The sequence below is a fragment of the Anoplophora glabripennis genome, unplaced genomic scaffold (genome assembly GCF_000390285.2).
Source record: "Anoplophora glabripennis isolate ALB-LARVAE unplaced genomic scaffold, Agla_2.0 scaffold389, whole genome shotgun sequence".
Classification (NCBI taxonomy): domain Eukaryota; kingdom Metazoa; phylum Arthropoda; class Insecta; order Coleoptera; family Cerambycidae; genus Anoplophora; species Anoplophora glabripennis.
The window spans coordinates 416,347-431,009 of record NW_019416466.1 but is presented as its reverse complement, the minus strand read 5'-3'; positions in this window follow the sequence as shown (position 1 = coordinate 431,009).

The following is a 14,663-nucleotide window of genomic DNA, read 5'->3' as shown; positions in this document are numbered from 1 at the left end:
ACACGAGGAATGTTAGCCAGTTATTATGACAACCTTTTTCAAGTATTTTGTGTACAAAAATGTCGATAATGCCATAGTCAGATCATGACTATGTCTTCAATAAAGCAGATTATTTTAATAAACAGCATTCAGAATCAGAACTATTAAATATGAGAGTACAAGATATACAAGGTGTTTCATAATGATATGCAAATATTTGAAGGTGCTTAGAAAGTAATTTTAGGGAGAGTACTTCCAATACATTTTTTCGATTTGAGACCCCCCTGAGAAAATATTCAAATCTCAAAATGGCCGATTAAAAAAATTAAAAAATTAACTCAAATTTGGACAACCCATAAATGTGCACTGAGATTACATGTGGAAAACAAAGATATCACAGTATTAGATCTCCAGATTGTACCCACATAATGCTATTATTTCTCATTATTTTCTAATCGTTGCGATTGTTTACAAATCATAGGATTCAATCACGACCTGTCATTTAAAACCTGTTTTGATAATAAAGTGTAACGAAGTACAAAAAATCCCCTGCAATCGCTTTGACTTATTACGTCAATAAACAAATAACATTATCTGATTGTTTGATATTGGCAATGTTCCCCAGAAATAATTTGAATAACAAATATTACGGCAAATAAAAAAAAAACTGAAAAAGTTGTGGCAACCTTACAGAGAAATTTTCCTAATTTATAAAACATTAGATATGTTCAACTATTGACAACTGTCTCGGAAACCTACAGCCAAGCTATCAGCTAAAATTTTTATATCAAGTACGCAATAAATTTGGCATGCATTTTTTTACAAAGAGCCAAGGCCATGTATTTATCCACAACTATAATTTTTAAAATATACGTACTGATGGAAAGATAGCCAGATAAGACAATATTAAAAATATATACATAAAATAATCAGTTTATAAACACTATAAAGTTACAATAATATAGCTAAATATACATATAACAAGAAGTAGGTACAAAATTTCAACATAAAAACGAAAAAAAAAATAGCTCAGAAAAAACATTATTTTACAAATTTACTCAGATGGCTCAGAATCCATGTCTGACTCTGAGCCATCTGAGTACACATCTGATGCTTTTGATTCCAGAACAACATGCTCTTGATCATCTTAGACTTCAGGTCAGTCAAAATACGTATCTTTTGAAATCGGAGACGATCTGATGATTCTTTTATTAAAATAATTTTTAAAGGTAATAGGGATAGAAACCGCGGCATTACTGACACATATGACTCTTTTGCCGGAATCTTCCATGAATTTGCATAAATGTGGAATTTCGTTGAAAGAGCGCTCGATTTCCTCTTCAAACCGTGGGTGGTCGTAAGCTTTAGACTAGACGAAAAAACTCCAACGGCGTTAAATCGGATGATCTAGGCGGCCAATTCTCATCACCAAAACAGGACCAGGAAATTACACATGCAGTAACTGAATTGTTTCTCGGGCTGTATGGCGTGTGGCATCTTGTTGAAACCACACGTAGTCTACATCCATATCTTGCGATTTAAGCACAAAAAACTGGATAATCATGTCGCGGCAGCGAGCACCATTACCTGCTATTGGCTGACCAGCCGCTTTTTCGAAGAAATTGTGGACGCATTTGTTTTTGAACAACCACCCGTGGATTTTCTGAACCCCAAATGCGACTCTCTTCGTTCTGCGTGCTTCAGTTTTTGAGTCAACTGAATTTTGTAAGCATGAAGATGCAAATCTTTCGTGGGAATACGCTGTAGAGAGCTTCTCGAAATGTGCAATTCTCGACCACGGTCCCAAATTGACTCTCAGCAACACTCTCACGAACTGCTTCGATGTTTTGTGTTGAACGACTTGCTGAAGGACGGTCAGAGTGTTTAAGATCACTGATTCATCCAGTCTCCATGATTTTTTCAATAAATCCTTTACAGTTGATGAAGCAATGGGCTAATCCTTATGGTCAGGTCTAATCGCCTACAACCATATACGTCATTTTTGTAGCAGACACCCTGTACCTGCATATAAACATACGACGACTGACATTGGGCGACTCTTTTTACCGTCAATAAAAGTAAAACGCCTTTCTTGGCGGTATTTTATTTAACGGCTCGGGCTATTCGCAGCTCCTGTACATAAAAAAAATCGCGCAGTCAAAAATAGATCTCGTGCCCATGGCGTAGTGCAAAAGTCGATTTTTTTTTATTTCGGCGTGTTCGCGCGAAGTGTATTTTCGTTCCGGCCAAGATTTATCTCGGTTTTCTGGTTTTAGAAGCGTGTGTGTTCCTGGGTCTATTCTCGTCCGAGGGTATTTTAAAACGCCGGAATTACAGGCATAATTATGCGGTTTGATTTCTTTTTTCACTTACGCGCGGCCCGTTCGATTTAGAAAAATATGTTGATTGAGAAAGCAAACACAACGATTTTGTGCGACAAAAATCAATAGCGAATCGCATGTAATTTTTTTACGTACCTCCCGAGTTCGACGAAAAGAACCACTGACGCTCAATTTCGCAGGTACACAAGGTATTTTTATAAGACAGATGATGCCGGTTAAATTTCGAATAATAATATTGATAGTACATGACATATAAAAAACTTGCACTGCTGCCAAAGTACGAGGTGTTTCAGCTGAAATTTAATAAATATTATTTTTATAAAAATTAATGACTTTTCAGGCGCTCCGAAAAAAATCGATGTTACGACACCATTTGAAATTAAATTGCGATTAACAATACCTTTATTGCAATAACATGTAGGTAACTCTCTGCGACGTTCTTTTGGTTTTAGTACTTAAGGAAAATTCGTACAACTCTGTTATTTAAGATTTTTTAAATCCCCAAATTTACTGTTATTTTTGAGATTTAAAAAAAATCTTAAATGATAAAGTTGCACCAATTTTCCTAGAGCGCCATCAGAAACAAATGAACATCGCTAAGTGTCAAAATAAACAGAATTTTGTTTTTTTTTTGTCTGAGTACCCTTTAAAGTAGGATAAAACGCCTTCTTACTATTCTATAGTAGGATCATATTCGATGCAAAGTAATAAATCATTGCCTGTCAAGGGAACCAATGAAGTACGCTTTTAAGGGTTTTACAAATTGAATAATTTCTTTATACATTATGAAGGGACGAGGGGATCAGTTCAGGTCTGGCACCCTTGTTCCTACAAAAATTCCTTTATTCTCATAAACTATTTATTTTAAATGTAATTTATTATAAATCCAATATGTTTCCTAAATTCCACATATGTACTACATTTTACCTCTGTACGCGCCACTGTTGTTTACTTGTTTTTTTGGAAGCGCTCTCTAATTGACGGCAAAGCTCGCCAGGTTAGTATTTGACGTATAACCGATCAGTTCGTACACTCGATGCACCTGGGCGACTACAGCTACTACCCGAACACAGTGCGTATGCAGCGGTATTTCAGATTTTACATTGAATTTCATTTTAAATTTGAAATGATTTATCTTACGCCTCCTAAAAATGATGACACGATTTTCCTTTGATAAAAGACCGACAACTTTTTGCTCTACTTTGCATCGAATACGATCCTACTATAGATACATATAGTTTGATTGGAGTATCTCTAATAATAAGAAAGATATGGCTAAATGATTTATCACTTACAAGCTGTTACAAATTCGTTTCTCACTACAGGGATCTCGAAAATAGTAAGAGATACGAAGTAGCTTAAATGGGGGCAAAGTTGCATAATCAGGGGACCAACATTATGCCTCTAAAAAATCAAGGCTAACATGATTAGTTTTCGAAATATTCGAAATATTCCGAACTTTTGAAAATCCGTTTTTGTTTCATTTCAGCCTTGTTTGAGGTGGTATTGAAAAAAGAAGAACACTTTCTCAGGGCAACTTTTTGCCCTCTATCGAATGACATAATTAAATTTTCTATGTAAGGTTTCGTCTCTCCAGGACCATCATCAACTTAATTTTTTTTAAATACGACCCTGGAAATTTTATTACATTTTTTGCAAGCCTTCATGACCCTCGATACTATTCGTTCCAAATATCTCAAATTTGTTATTTAGATTTCTATGTTTATTGAATCATCGTACACTAAATGTTAGACCCTGTGAAATCCACCTAGTTATTTGAACTTTTACCATCGCACGTTACAATAAAACATTATTTGTTTTAATCTCCATGACCTGGTCATACATAATTTCGATAAGTTTTCGCGTCAAAATTAAAACATTACAATTCATTATGACAAATTAATTCTTAAAAATGCATATGAACAATCAAAAATCCAAATGAATATTATACTGTAAAAAATTACAGTAAAATTTCAAAAACGTTTCCGTTTTGGCAAATGTTGAAAATGAAGATAAGCATAATATGGTCGGAATTTATTAAACCTGTAACTGTAACTGTGAAAGAGCATGTCAGATGTATTTGATTGAATATCTTGAAAAAAAAAAAAATAGTTCGATTGTTGTTTGAATTTTGAGTACTCGAGAAACCTAGAAATAACTATGAGCACGACATTAAAACTAATAATGTTTTAATGTTTAACGTGTGATGGTTTATATGACTAGGTGGATTTCATAAGGTTTAACGACACTCAGAGTGTACGATAATTCAAGAAACAGAAATCTAAAAAAATAAAATAAATTTTGGAACGAATACACTGAAGATGAATTTTTTGAGACAAAACGTCTGAATCTGATTCGGGCTGAGGCAGTACAGTATTGGGGGTCATAAAGGTTTGCAAAAAATATAATAAAATTTCCAGGGTCGTATTTTAAAAAAAATAAGTTGATGATGGTCCTGGAGAGACAAAACGTTACATATAAAAATGGATTATGCCATTCGCTAGAGGACAAAAAGTTGCCATGAGAAAGTGTTCTTTTTTTTAATATCACCTCAAACAAGGCTGAAATGAAACAAAAACGGATTTTCAAAATTTTACTATAAATAAATAAGATTCCTTAAAAGTTGACCCATGAAAACAATTTGGCTTATTTGGTTTGCCAGGGACGGACTAGCACAATAATGCAATTTTTTTACACCCTCTACGATAAAAGCACAAAAAGAGAATATTTTTAGATAGCTTGAATCTTAAACTTAAATTAGATAATGAGCTTCTTCTAATGTTATGCATTCCCAAACTCTGCGAACTGATGATTGTTGGATGAAAAATAATTAAATTACAAAGTATTTTAAGTTATTTAAGAAAATGATTTTCAGATGCGTCATTTAGGGGTCTGTATCTCCGCATTATAGGAACTTGTCATGTTATTTAAACGGCCCCTGTATAAATCCGAGACATTGCCCTCATATTCTCGGACACTCGTTAGGCGGTATCTCCCTTACTGTAAGAGAGGAGCCAATCAAAATAAATCACTTTAATTGTAGTAAAGTATTACAAAAAAATATGTAAATTACAAAAGGTTTTTAAAAATAACTTTTACCATAAATTCTTACTCTTGATTATTCTGTCAAAAACAGCTGGTGGCTATATTTGTTTGTAACGTTTTTCGCGGTTATTATTTTTGGAAAATTGCCACTGCTATTGTTGAAAAATGTCTCAACCACATATTTTCCAGTAAAACTAGTTTTAAATATACAAACAAGGCATTAATGAAACACACGAGAAAATCTAAAATATATACTGAACACCCTGTATCTTGTGAAAATTAAATATGTTGGACTTTATTATTTTAAAGTGACCTGAAGAAACGCCTTTGCGTATATCATATCCTCAATTATTATTATTTTTTTTCTTTAAAGCGCAGAATTGAATTCAGATCGTAAATTTAATTGTGGATACTCAAACGGATTTGTATAAGACCTATGATTATTAAATTTAATTAATCTCACAACCTTCACCGGTGTAATATTTCGCAACATATTTATAAAATCGTGAATTTTCAAGGTGTTTCAATTGTAAATTATTTCTGAGATATCAATTTTGATATAGTATCGCGCGTGCAACTACGAAAAGTTATGACAGTGCATTCGTAAACAAAGCGCCTGCAAAGGCTAACGCGATCTTGAATGTCGCTTTGATATTTTTTTTCGCCAACCTTCCCAAGAAGTGACCAGCCAGTTTTTGCTAGATTTTTCTAATATCTACTAATCTAAAAAAAAAACAAAGACACTAATTTTACAAAATATTGCACGAGTACTACGGGAATATCGCGGAATGCCAAAAAATTCCAGAATAATTCCAAGGATTTCAAATAAAATACGAAAACTATTAAAATATGAGTTCCCACGAACATGTTTTTGTTAACTAAATGAGTATTTCGGGCGATATTATTGCTTTAAAGTGCCACATGCGCAACAGGAGAGTTCTTGAGGAATTCTGAGCAAAATTCATAACAATGCGAATTTGTATTTTGTCAAACTCATAAAAATATTATGTAAAATTGCGTATCAAATAACCAGTAATCGAATGTATAATATTTTATGAAAACTTCATATGAAAGACTTAAAATCCACCGAAGAATACGTTTCACTTTTGGTCACAATTCATGAATCACCCTGTATATTAATTATCGACTAAGTAACCGTTTCCAGAAAAGGCTGGTCTATAACTTCCCACTATGGCAGTTAAGACACCATGAACTTTGTGCTGAGTTTACTTGGCTGGAGGTACTTTGCTATTAATGTAAATATTATACAACTGCTAATTTTACACTTTTCGTTTCAACATGGCGACCTGTACTTATTTTTTTTAACAAGGAACAAGGAAGTCGTATCACGCGAAAGGTCGTTAAATATTCATTAAAAAACCATAATTTCGTTTCGTCGCTGTGTGATACTAGACAAATCCATTAAGCCAGGTAAAAACCATAGTTAAACAATTCAAATCACGCCCAACTATTGTTCTACAATTTTTACGAATTAAAATATATTTTTATAACCGGTGCGATTTTACATGTAAACAAAGCGTAATTTTTCAACGTCCTTAACCTGAATCTGGGAATTTCAATGAAATGCGAGCCGACCGAGCCGACCATAAATAAGGAAATCTTTTTATAATTAAGTTGAGTTTGTAGTTTCTTTACACGTAATCAGCATTACTCCTTCATTGTATACACAATCGGTCTGTCGATTTTAATCGAGATAAAGAATAGTTCGGCGAGCAAATGACGAATAGAATTCCATTCTGCCGCAAATAGGTATGCAGTTTCTTGGCAATTCACTCGTGCTTTTTTTTTAATAAATGTTACATATTCAATTACTTCGTAGTACGGCATCGCGATGTTTTGGCATTTTGGTGCATCCTTTTTTCAATAAACCGAGATTAATAAAACAGACGCAAAAAATTGCCATATACAAGGTGATCACTAATAATAATGCAAGTAAAAAAATATTTTTTGACAATTGTGTAGCATTGAAAAAAGTGTTTTTTAATAAAACTACGCAATTTTTTACTTTTTAGAATCATGTTTTTTATCAAAAAAGGATAAGTACGTCTTAGAGAATACTGAAGTTTTCAAAACCCTGCTTAGATTTTTTTACGATCATTAGTTTCCTAGTAATTAATTGTCAGAGCCAAAAAGGTCATTTTTGCTTTGAACGACAATAACTCAACAACAAATCATCTTGAACAGCTCAAATTAAAGAGAATGAGTTAAACTAAAAGAGCTGACAAGTGGGATTATTGCAAAAAAAATTGGAGCCCGTTTGAAAGGGAAGCAGATATTTTGATTTTATTTTCGGCTGGATTTCTTACGATTTCTTAAATATGTTTTTTTTTCTATTATTTTTCGACCATTTTTTAGCCTTTTGAAAATCACCTAAACATTTAGGACTTTTTTATAATTTAATTATTTTTTTCCAGTGTTATTTTTGAAAAAAAAATGGATAAGTAACGCGACAATATGAAATAACTTGTGGGCAACCTTGGATAAATTTTAGGACTTGAGCAAAACACATTTATCTCTTTTTAAATTGCCACGGCAGATAACGGAAACACAATACCAGAAATGATAAACTTACATCGCCAAACCATGTCAAATAACTAAAAAAAATCGCATTGTATTATAAGTCAGTTTGCTTTATAGTAGTAGATAAGTTTTACACGTGTACATTTTTCTAAACAGTTCATTATCTATTTCTTATTTTATCTAATAAGGTGTAATATTTTGCACTATACGAGAGGTCTCTCACGTAGATACAACAACAAAAAAAAAACAGAAACGCAAAAGTAATATCTGATAGGGATAATAATGTAGTAAAATATATTGCAACAAAATACAGGTTAAAAGTAATCAAAATTACAATTAATATTTCCATTCGTACCTGCAATATTTAAACACTAGAAACAAATTATCATGTTTATAATGTTTCTTTTCCTTTTGAGAATTGTAAAATTTCGTAACAGCTCAAATCAACAAGGAAGAACACATGATCTACAACATAAAGTAATGTTACTGTAAATAGACCCGTTATCGAAACTACAATTTAGCGTAACGTTAAACTTATAAAAAATTTCCAGAGATAAAACTTGCAAAATAGATATTATTTTTGTTTTTAGTATATCTTTCAAATTGCGAGTTAATATTTATACAAAATAGTACGTAAACATAAAATAAATTTAAAAATAGTACATATAAATAGAGTTCGGGACTCGGTCGGATGATCATAGCCGTCGCGTCGACCTTTCGCTACAACGCTCCATACAAGACCGATAATAACGGCAGTTATTGGTTTCGCGTTTGCTTCGTGTATACGTCTTTTAATATTCTAATAATATGGGATAGAAAACGACCTTTCACTGATAAAGAACGCAAATTTATTTACTTTTATTTATATCTACTTGTTTATTTATTTGTTTACGACTAACACGCCTATGTCTAGCCGACGAAAACCCCGAACTCTAATAATAAGTACAGTTTTTTATTCCTTGATTCATATAATTTCTCAAAACGTTATTAAAATCCTGCTTTGATGACATATTTGCTGGAATTCTCCGAATTATAAACTCTTATCACGTTGCAACTGGCAATCCTGTCATATTATGTGGCCAAGTAGCATTGTCAACAACGACCAACAGTAGCCGATAGCAACATCAGTGTAATTCTTAATTCTCAATAGTATTTGTTTTTTATACATGAATATTCTCTGAATTTATGTCTACTCCGAAGAAAAAGAAATTTAGAGGTCATAACCCCGCGGTACATATTACAGTTTCTTTACGGATCCGACCCTGTCCGAACAAGTAGGAACTTGCGAACCACTCATCAGCGTTGAGAGATTAGATCTTATCCGCGAAAACAAACACCATCACAAAAATAACCACGTGTACTTCCCGATATGCGCTGCACATTTAAAGATATAGTTGAATTATTGAATTCGGATTGATGTCATGAAGGAAATTTCTGAACAACGATACACTTACAAACAAAGATAAGTCGGGGAACCGAATCCCAAACGTATTTTGCTAGCTTCTATGATGGAGTTTTAATTGTCAGAGCACGTGCGAGCGTGGAATGTTTCTGCTATAAACAGGATACGGCCCTGCAAAATGTGGACCTGTTGCAAGCAGGAATAATAAAAATGTCGGGCCTTCCTACGCCGATCAATGCGAGAAAAGTAAATTTCGGATTTTTTTATAACTGAATTAGTGAAACGTCTATTTTGTTTACTAGAGTAGTTGGTTTTTTGGATTATTTTAAGATAAAATAAACAACGGGTCTCAATCCGCAAATTTTTTTTGACTTAGAATAATTGTTCATCATAAGATTTCCTAAAATTGAGTGAAATTTGTTCAAATAATTTGGATTTATATTATGACAGTTTGATTTATAATAAGTAATATTCATAGAAGCTAGTGTTTTCAAAATTTATATACTTATAAGTTAATATTGTACAATTTTTATAATCAAGTAAACGTAAATTTTGTTATCACAGTGGATTATCAAATTTTTGAGATAAATATCTTGTTTACCAAAGTTTAACATGCGAATATAATACTGCTTTTTTCATACATAGATTTTTGGCATACTTTTTACTTTTTTTATGAAAACCGCCGCATTAATTTTTTTGTTTAATAATTAAAATAGCGCAAAAACGACCGAAAAATCGTTTTTTTTTCGGGGCCATAAAATTTTGATTAACTTTTTGATTTCAATTCGTATCAAAATGTCCTTTCACCAAGTTTCATAAAAAAATATTAATTTTTGAAAGAGATACAGCTATTTGAAAAAATTGCAATTTTTAGCGGTTTTTTGCAATAACTAATTTATTTATCGATCCGTATTAAAAATTCCTACAACTTTTTGTTTTTTCTAAAATGTTTAATCTTTTTATAAATGAAAGAAACTGAACTTCGAACGCCATTTAGAAAATGCAGCCCAAAAATTCAGGTGGGGTAAAGTTCTACGGAATTTATTCCTAAATTTTACACATTTTCAATTACTGAACTACTTTTTGGCAAAAAAATTAGGTATTTTCGACAATTTGATTGGCCTAACCGGCATAAATGAGCACCTTTCGCGCATACAGGGGTTCTCAAAATATCTATACAGGGGTTTGCGAAAGGTTGGGAAATCTCCAAGCTGGCGATACTGGTGGCCAAAATAAATCGCTTGAGCCAAATATGCCTTATGCAAATGTTGCTGGTTTCAAAGATACAATGGTTGAATTTTATTTTGAAATTTTTCAATAATTTTGAAAATTGCCATAGTATGAACAAAAAAGATTGGCACTATCATGTTTGTTGGCATGACAAATTAGACAGTTATGCCCTATTCCTTTGAATAAATAGGGGAAAATTTTATCCAGATCGATAGATCAGTGGATAGATCGAAGACCAGTGTCCAGGCCGCCATCTTGAATGTTGAAAACTGAAGGTCAACAATTATGGGCAAAAATAAGCGTTAAAAAATAAGCTCTGAGTGTTCCTTGTGGTCCAAACTTTTATTTACTACGTACTTTTTTATATTGTTCCAATATAGAGTGGTAAAAATAGACAAATTACTTAAAAATTACCACAAACAAACGTTCTGTTTACACTTCTTGTTTTCCATTATTGTTCCTAATATTCCATCACTATTTAAATTATGTCCTTTCCATTCTATGAACATTTTCATTCATCTATAATTTATGCCACTCGCTGTCCGTCGATATCGACCTATGACTTCTAATCCCGCTTCAACAACAATATGCCGATAAAAGCGGTATCTTCTGCGGGCTATCCGTAATATTTCGAAACGATCTATACACCAATAAATCCCACGTTGTTGTTGAAGCCCCTCGAAATCGCATAATACGTATAAATATAGATATTTTTTCCGCAGCGCCAGTTTGTTTGCTTAGCGCTTACCGTCCATTTACGTCATTAAGATAAGGGCTTCGAATTGTCATTATACGAGGAATCCTCGAACGAATTAGCGCCACCGTCGTTCAGATAAGGCCGTCCGGAAACGGCGAAATTCATTGTGTGCCGATCAGATAGCAAAGATAAAGCTCCGTTTCGCCAGAGATAAAGGTTATTTTTGTTTGTTTTATAGATATTTGCGGCACGTATCACATCCGCACAGCGTCAAGGTACTTAGCGGGAGGAATTCTACTCGCGATCCGCGATACGATCAGGAAACGTGGCGACGCCGATTTCCTGGATATATCGGCAGCCTGTGGCTTTAGAAGGCTTAAGAAAACGTACACAAAGAAAAACGTTTGTTTGCACCTAAAAAGTCAGTTTTTTAAGCACAAATTGATCACTACAACAGTTAACAAACCATAATTACCATGTTTGTTAACGTCACCGCTAGAGGCATTATCTATATGTCGCCGATACTAGTTACATACAGTATAACAAGTCCGAAGCGCATACAGCGAGATGACCAGAGGAATCCGGGCTTACAGCGATGAAGTGGGTAAAGAGCGATAATCCCGCTCGACTCCACTCCATCCGAGGTCATAACTCCTGCCAAGGATATTGACGCGAGGTAGAGATGTTTTAAAATCTTATGAGCTTTGACCTTCATATGCGCAGAAACATAATTCCGACCGTCGCCTAAATTATTCTACGTCCTAAAAACATTACACCTATTATTCACAGTCTCTCTCGAGCTCTAGCGTAAACAAGCCTTTGATCAGATTACAAATATCATAATAAAATGCCCTATTCTTTATTATTTTAATTTAAACAATAGAAATATATATAACGAACGTTCGCCAGTTGACTTTATTGATGCCCGAGCGCCTTAGTTCATGTCTACTTGTAATGATGCACATGGTCTAGTTCTGAGTAAATGTTTTCACAACGTGCTTATTAGAAGAATTATGGGGATACGCCACGCCTTTCGCGCATTTCGCGGCTCATGAGATATTAAAAGACCTCTAACCACGGTCCTTTTAAGACAGGCAAACAGGTTTAAGTTTAAGATACAACTAAGTCAAAATAGGTTATTTTATATATTTATCCAAAAAAATCCTATTCAGTTCACATTTAGAAATACATGAATAAAATGTGACCACCAAAAACTCATTGCCGTAGACATTTTTAATTCTCTGAGGTATAGTCAGTGGACATAGCTTCCAAGAAAAAATTTCTACGTCGATTTTCTTGTTTTTAATTCCAAATTGTTTTTCGGTCATTTTCAAGTCATTCAATTGACAGGTTTACTTAAGTTCAACAAATATGTCGTGAAAAATGCTTCGTTTTTCAGATAAAATAAAATATTTATTTTTGGTGGTGTCAAAATTTTGAGATTTTCCAATATATCCTCCACGGACTGAAAAAAAATTGAATATATTTATCGCTTTCAATTGTGTGAAATTTTGATGTTATTGCTACTTAAAAGCATACCAAACAACTAAACGTGATTTTGAAGATATAGTGACATCGTTATTCTATTCTGTCCAAAAGCAACTTTACGAAAATAGTTAATTTATTATTAAAAATAAATTTAAAACTATAATTTTGACTTTCACGGGAAATATATTTTTTTAACGTAGAATTATGGAGTTGCGAATATAAGCTGGCTGACGTTACTGCAGTTGTTTTAATATTAAGAGAAACTTTATCAAAGCTGTGAGATCCAATTTATGCACTAAAACTAAATATTTTGTTGGCCTGTATTTATTTTTACGCCGAAAACGAAAAGTGGGCCGTTATTTTATGATTTCCCACGTCACTTGCATGTCTATTATTAGAAAATTTAAAGCGGTCTTGATATAATTTGCTTTCCATTTCATTATTACGTGAATAATTTATACGAAATGTTTACAAACGGATATTATTAACATGTTAATGTATAGACAGAAGTTTACTAAATACGATAATCACCCTGAAATTGAAATACCTATTAAAATTATTTGTTGGTTCCTTCCAACACTGTCACACTATGGTGTTGAGATAACATTTCCCACAGTGATCGTTCACAAATCTATTGCGAACATTGCCAGAGTTCCTCATTTAACTTTAGCTGAGGAGGTTCTAATTAAGACAACTTTCATGTCTTCACATACGTATTTTCCCTAGCAGATAAGGTACCTTTGTTAGACCTTAACTGCGATCTCCTTTTCCTTCTGCAGAACCTGCAGAGGTTGTCTTCTAACAGACCAATACTTAGATGCTTAGATTTGCCTTCAATTTTTTTGTTATGTTTGTGATGAAAGGTCCGAGCCCCTATAAGGTTTTTCGACTTCGCAGTTTTACCAAAGCATGCGAAATAACAAAAATAAATTCTTATATTGCACAGGCCAACACTTCTGTTGCACTGGAATACTTTAGGGACAGTTCAACTTTTTCTTTGTCCATTTATATTCGACTTTGGTATTTGAGCAAACTGTATTTCAGATTGTAATGGTTTTAACTATAGTCTCACAATCCCTTCTTTTTGGTGTTACTGTCTTTCCATGCTCATATCGTCTATGGCTCAGGTACTACAAGGGAGGAAGGATCAGAATGATACATTATGTCTCCCGCATTCTATTCCAATGATGCGTTCTCTCAATACGAAACCTTAGGTTTTAGGTTCTTTGGAAGATCCTTAGAAGTAACTGACGGGTCAAAATATATCTAAGCTCTACTTTGAATTCACCTTCCTCTGGGTTAGTTTTAGAAATATCATTCTTCCGTTATCTACTTTTATAGTTGATGCACTTATCTTTCAAATAGAAAGTATTACGTATAATTGGTCCAGTGGGTGTCCCCATTTTAAAATTCGGACGTTAGCTATCCTAGTTATTTTTGTAAAACATTTGTTTTGCAAATCTTGCTAATGAGCTCTATTTTATCTATTTGGAAAGTAGAACAAAAGGGTCTGGGCTGTTCACCAACTAAAATAATAATGTTATTTGCAAATTATAGGAAATGACGCATGACCTAAGGAATGAGATAAGTATACGTTTATTTGCATTTGGCTTCTTTATTCCTTGAAAATATAAATTGGACTCAAATTAAGGCAGAATTGTCCTACTGAGTTAGGACTCTCTTTTTTAATGAAGCTTCTGTGGTACTTGTCTATGATTTAACAATATTCAGGTTGGTTGCCATTTTATCGTATTGGATTTCATGCCGTTTCAGGAGATATATCGCTCCCTTCGTCAGAAGAAACTCTCAAACTGTAGATTAAGTCCTCTTGTCGGTATTTATTTTTGCTGTGTGTACAGATCCATATTGTTTTGGTGCATGATTTGAGTCATTGAACTGTGACGTTTTGTTGGTGATGTTTGCAGATGTATCGTTTCCA